Source organism: Phyllobates terribilis, unplaced genomic scaffold (assembly GCF_046119375.1).
Source record: "Phyllobates terribilis strain yellow unplaced genomic scaffold, ASM4611937v1 Scaffold_11__3_contigs__length_659146591, whole genome shotgun sequence".
NCBI lineage: Eukaryota > Metazoa > Chordata > Amphibia > Anura > Dendrobatidae > Phyllobates > Phyllobates terribilis.
In genome coordinates this window covers 119,839,045-119,845,044 of record NW_027362771.1, presented here as the reverse complement: position 1 = coordinate 119,845,044, position 6,000 = coordinate 119,839,045, and positions in this window count along the sequence as shown.

Sequence of the window (6,000 nt, the reverse complement as noted above, 5' to 3'; positions counted from 1 at the left end):
AGCCCAAGCGGTATAAAATTCTGTGAGGCACATCTCCACATAATCACTGCACCCTTAGATGAATTAATTGGGGGGTGTTGTTTGTAAAATGGGGTTACTTATATGGAAGGGTTCTGCTGTTCTGGCTCCTCAGGGGCTCTGCCAATGTGACATGGCACCATAAAACCATTCTAGCAAAATCTAAACTTCAATATGGCGCGCTTTCCTTTCTGAACTTTGGCACTGTGACTCAAAAGTAGTTTTTAACTACATATAAGGTATTCACACACTCAGAAGAAATTGCCTAGCAAATTGTTCATTTTCTCCTATTATTCCTTTTGAAAATTAAAAACTTGGGGCCAGAGCAACATTTTAGTGGAAAAAAAATTGTAATTTTTCATTTTCCACACCTCTAGATAAGTTCCTTCAGAGTGTAGTTTCCAAAATGGTGTCACTTGTGGGGGTTTTCTACTGTTTAGGAACATCAGGGGCTTTTCAAACACGACATGGCGTCCACTATCAATTCGATTTTACACTCCCAAAGTTAAATGGTGCTCCTTCACTTCCGAGTCTTGTCTTACCCCCAAACAGTAGTTTTCCACCACATATGGGGTATAGGCGTACTCAGGAGAAATGGCACAACAAATTGTTTCATCCATTTTCTCCTGTTACCCTTGGGAAAATGCAAAATATGGGGCTGAAGCAACATTTTTGTGGGAAAAAGTAAAATTTTAATTGTTTCCTTCCAAATTGCTTTTATTCCTGTGAAGTACCTGAAGGGTTAATAAACTTATTGCATATTGTTTCAAGCACTTTGAGAAGTGCAGGTTTTAAAATGGTGTCACTTTTGAGCATTTTCTGTCACATAGGCCCCTCAAAGTCACTTCAAATGGGATGTGGTCCCTAAAAAAATTGGTTTGGTAATTTTGTTGGAAAAACAAGAAATTGCTGATCAACTTTTAACCATTCTAACTTTTTAACAATTTTTTTTAAAATGATGCTGATGTAAAGTGGACATGTGAGAAATGTTATTTATTAACTATTTAGTGTGGTATAACTATCTGGTTTAAGGGCATAAGAATTAAAATTTGAAAATTGCACAATTTTCAAACTTTTTGCCCAAATTCTGATATTTTCACAAATAATCCCAAAAAATATCTGCCTAAATTTATTACTAACATCAAGTACAATGTATCACAGAAAAACAGATTCAGAATCATTGGGATACGTTGAAGCGATCCAGAGTTATAACCATGTAAAGTGACATTTGTAAGGTGAAAACAGGCTCGGGGGTGAAGGGATTAAAGGCTAAGTACACCTTCACACAGATTTTTTTTTTTTTTGTTCATTTGCTTTCTAAATGAAAACATCATCTTTCTAAATAGTCTTCATTCAATTTTTCTACTATTTTGCTTCTACAGAGTGCCTGTAAGTACTGTATTTAGGTGTGTTCTTTGAAAAAATGGTATAAATCTGTCAGAAGTCCTGCTTCATTTTGCTGGTTCTCTCCTCTTCCTCCTCACTTCACTCAGTGTTAGAGACAGCAGCAGGGAGGGGGTTGTACACGGATCTTCACAGTATGGACAGGATAGAAAGCATTTACAGTGAAATGGAGGGCAGAGAAAATACGGTATACATAAAGAATAAATCACATGGAGAGAAAATAACTGCAAAATAGATGCGGTGCTGATAAATTAGTTTGAAGGTAGCATTACTCTGGATACATACATGCCTGGCATTCAGACTATAACACTAAGAAAGACACTCTAATTAGAGAAAAATCTGAAACTTAAATCAGTATGTAAACTGCAGCAGTACTACAGTATAAATTACATGAGATTCCTGGTTGAGCGTGGGCCATCGGCACTAGAACTGTGTAGAACACAGACAACAGATAGGCAGGCAGATGGTACAGCCAATTCAATCACTGGCATCTGTGGTAGATGAATGTAAGTCACCCCTAGTCTATACCAGATTACATTTGACAAATGTAAGGTTTTGTACTCTTGCAGAGGATATCCTGATGGCTTGGGTGTAACAAGGCCACCGGCTCTACGGAATACCCTTTCTGAAAGTACCCTGGAGGCTGTACATGACAGTACACTTATAGCAAACTGGGCCTGTTCTTGTCTCTGGTTCAATTTGCTTAGACAGAGTTCTGTGGAATCAGAGGTCAGAGTATCTGCTGGAGAAAGGACGAAGTTCAGGTTCGACTACGCCTGGCTTTTTGGGCAGTGCAACTTTGTTTGCTGATGTGCATCAGGTTGCTGCAGAGATAGATAAAACATCATGTTATATACACTGGATGTGAAAAGTCTGCACATCCCCGTTAAAATAAAAGCCCTAACATGAGAAGAAATTTATTAAACAATGGACAAAAACATATTAAAATACTACAGTACAAAGAATCCATACAATGTTAAGAACCAGACAGAAAATAGGCAGGACAGTAAGGGGCCCCAAGGGATGGCACTATGCAGATGGGCATGAATGAAGGAATGATGAATAAGTGAATAAAATATGCATAAATACAAAGAAGGTGAAATAGTCAAAGATGAATGATACCAATAATAATAATAAGGTGCAAGTATATGTACAGTGTTGCCAGCCATAACCAATAAGCATAAATGAAGATGCTAGACATCCAATATATATAAAGTAGTGACTGGAATCACACACAGCAGAGAAGAGTAAATTAAAATATAATTTAATTTAACCAATGTTACATCATGGTCAAATGGATGCTACCAACCAAAATAAGGAGGGGGACTCCTAGTGCCTGGCCAACCTGACGTGCGTTTCCCACAGCGTGTTTTATCGGGGGTATATATTATCATGAAGAATATATGCCATCATAAAAGGTTGAAATTATGGCTCTCAGAATATGGCACCACAAAAAAAAAAGATTTTTTTTAACAGAATATTTATTTTACAAAAGTAATAAAACATAAATAAAACGCTATAAATTTGATATTTCCTTAATTGTACTCCCCCAAAAAGTTAACACTTTATTTGTGCAATTCATGAAAAGAGTAAAATGTTAAAAACAACAGCAGAATTCCTGTTTTTTTTTTCTATTTCTCCAAATAAAGAATTAATAAAAGTTAGACATTATCTAATAAACGTGCCTTAACGTGTCCTTGATCAGTTTGCTACAGAAATACTGGCATCATGTTGTTGGATGACCATATGTCTTTCTAAAGCATTTTTATATTTGGCTAATACAGAAGAACTTGACATCTAATTGTTTCTTCTATAGAGCAGGTTTCCCCAAATACAAATTATGTTTCAAGGTTTTCCTTAGTATTGCACAGGTGATGCTCATGATGCCGTCGCAGCCGAAGTCAATTGTAACCCGCTGATGACACATGCACACTCCCAGAACTGAGGCCACCGAGGGAATGGGGAGTGGACCGCAATACATACAAGTGAATGAACCCGAAAAGTAGGAATCACATGAAAGTGTAAAGGGAGGAATAGAGAACAATGCATGAGATTATATGATTGACATCAACACAAAATCACAGGCTACAGAAATTAATGGGACTACAGTCATATAATAAGTAAAATTGAAATAAAATAAATAAATATGATATTTCATGACTGATTAATTTTGGGAATATGAACATTGAAAATATATACAATAAATGTATACTATGAGGAGTATATGAAATAAATGAAATTGTTAAATGTAAATAAATGTGCAAAATCAAAAATCTAATAATAAATAAGGTGCATAGTGACTAATGTGAAGTTCCAAATACCACCGTATAGAGAATAAGTATGAGGGCCATATGTTGCAAAATGTGCAAATTATAAAGTGAACCAAGAAATATCAGCTGAAATATGTGACTTAAACCAAATATGATTATACATATGTGTATTTAAGCGATGAAAAAAAGTGAATCAAAGGTCAATAGAGACTAAGAAAAGTTCATGTTAATAATATGAAAAATGTATGTAAATACAGTGTAAATTTCATAATTTCTTCACATAAAAAGGGGATGCGTAGTACTTGTGAATAGTGTTAAAAAATATGTATAAAGGATAGAAAATAATAAATAAATGTAATATGAATACAAATGGACCATAAGTGAAGGAATAGAATAGATACATCACTGGAAAAAGGAATAAAGTGCTAGTGTATAAATGTGGAAAAATGCAAGATATGAGTGAAACCTCAAATTTAATAGCTATAATCAACCTTATAGTCATAGACTCAAATTTGGTTAAGCAAAGGAATAAAGGTAAGTATATTTAAAATAATAAATATGAATACTACAAATTACAAAATGCCATGTGATATAGCTGAAAGTCAAGTGTATTAATAGATGTCAAAATCAAAAAGTTCAAAACAAGTGCAGTCTTCTGCTTCAATGGTCTTCATACAGCATGTCAATCTATATGTGACTGGTCAAGAAGAAATGGAAAAAGAAAAGGATTAAAACAAATTACAGCGCTAAAAATTCCCCACCCAGCCTAAAATACCTCAACATAATTGTGTCTACAAGAATGCAGAGTCCAAAACTTTTGTTCAGCCCCTGTGGGGAAAGTGTACTGAGCCAGTAGATCCATTTACTCTAGCTGAGACAGAATCTTTCCCAAATTACCATCCCTACCGAGTGAGACCTGATCAATCCCTTTAATTTTCAAGAGGTTAGGATTACATTGATGAAATACCTTAAAATGCCTGGCAAGAGTTTTGAGTTGAGAATCATCCTCCACAGTTTTGGCCTTTTTTTTTGCAGCAATGTTCTATAATTCGATTCATCAAATTAAGAGTGGTGAGCTCGATATTCACTGCTCATAAAATAAAGGGAACACTCAAATAACACATCCTAGATCTGAATGAATGAAATATTCTCATTGAATACTTTGTTCTGTACAAAGTTGAATGTGCTGACAACAAAATCACACAAAAATCATCAATGGAAATCAAATTTATTAACCAATGGAGGCCTGGACTTGGAGTCACCCCCAAAATTAAAGTGGAAAAACACACTACAGGCTGATCAAACTTTGATGTAATGTCCTTAAAACAAGTCAAAATGAGGCTCAGTATTGTGTGTGGCCTCCACGTGCCTGTATGACCTCCCTACAACGCCTGGGCATGCTCCTGATGAGGTTGCGGATGGTCTCCTGTGGGATCTCCTCCCAGACCTGGACTAAAGCGTCCGCCAATTCCTGGACAGTCTGTGGTGCAACATGACGTTGGTGGATGGAGCGAGACATGATGTCCCAGATGTGCTCAATCGGATTCAGGTCTGGGGAACGGGCGGGCCAGTCCATAGATTCAATGCCTTCATCTTGCAGGAACTGCTGACACACTCCAGCCACATGAGGTCTGGCATTGTCCTGCATTAGGAGGAACCCAGCGCCATCCACACCAGCATATGGTCTCACAAGGGGTCTGAGGATCTCATCTCGGTACCTAATGGCAGGTCAGGCTACCTCTGGCGATCGCATGGAGGGCTGTGCGGCCCTCCAAAGAAATGCCACCCCACACCATTACTGACCCACTGCCAAACCGGCCATGCTGAAGGACGTTGCAGGCAACAGATTGCTCTCCACATGTGACAGACATGACAGAGTCTGGAGACACCGTGGAGAGCGATCTGCTGCCTGCAACATCCTTCAGCATGACCGGTTTGGCAGTGGGTCAGTAATGGCGTGGGGTGGCATTTCTTTGGAGGGCCGCACAGCCCTCCATGTGCTCGCCAGAGGTAGCCTGACTGCTATTAGGTACCGAGATGAGATCCTCAGACCCCTTGTGAGACCATTCACTGGTGCAGTTGGCCCTGGGTTCCTAAAACACACTAAAGTGGAAAAACACACTACAGGCTGATCCAACTTTGATGTAATGTCCTTAAAACAAGTCAAAATGAGACTCAGTATTGTGTGTGGCCTCCACGTGCCTGTATGACCTCCCTACAATGCCTGGACATGCTCCTGATGAGGTTGCGGATGGTCTCCTGTGGGATCTCCTCCCAGACCTGGACTAAAGCATCTGCCAACTCCTGG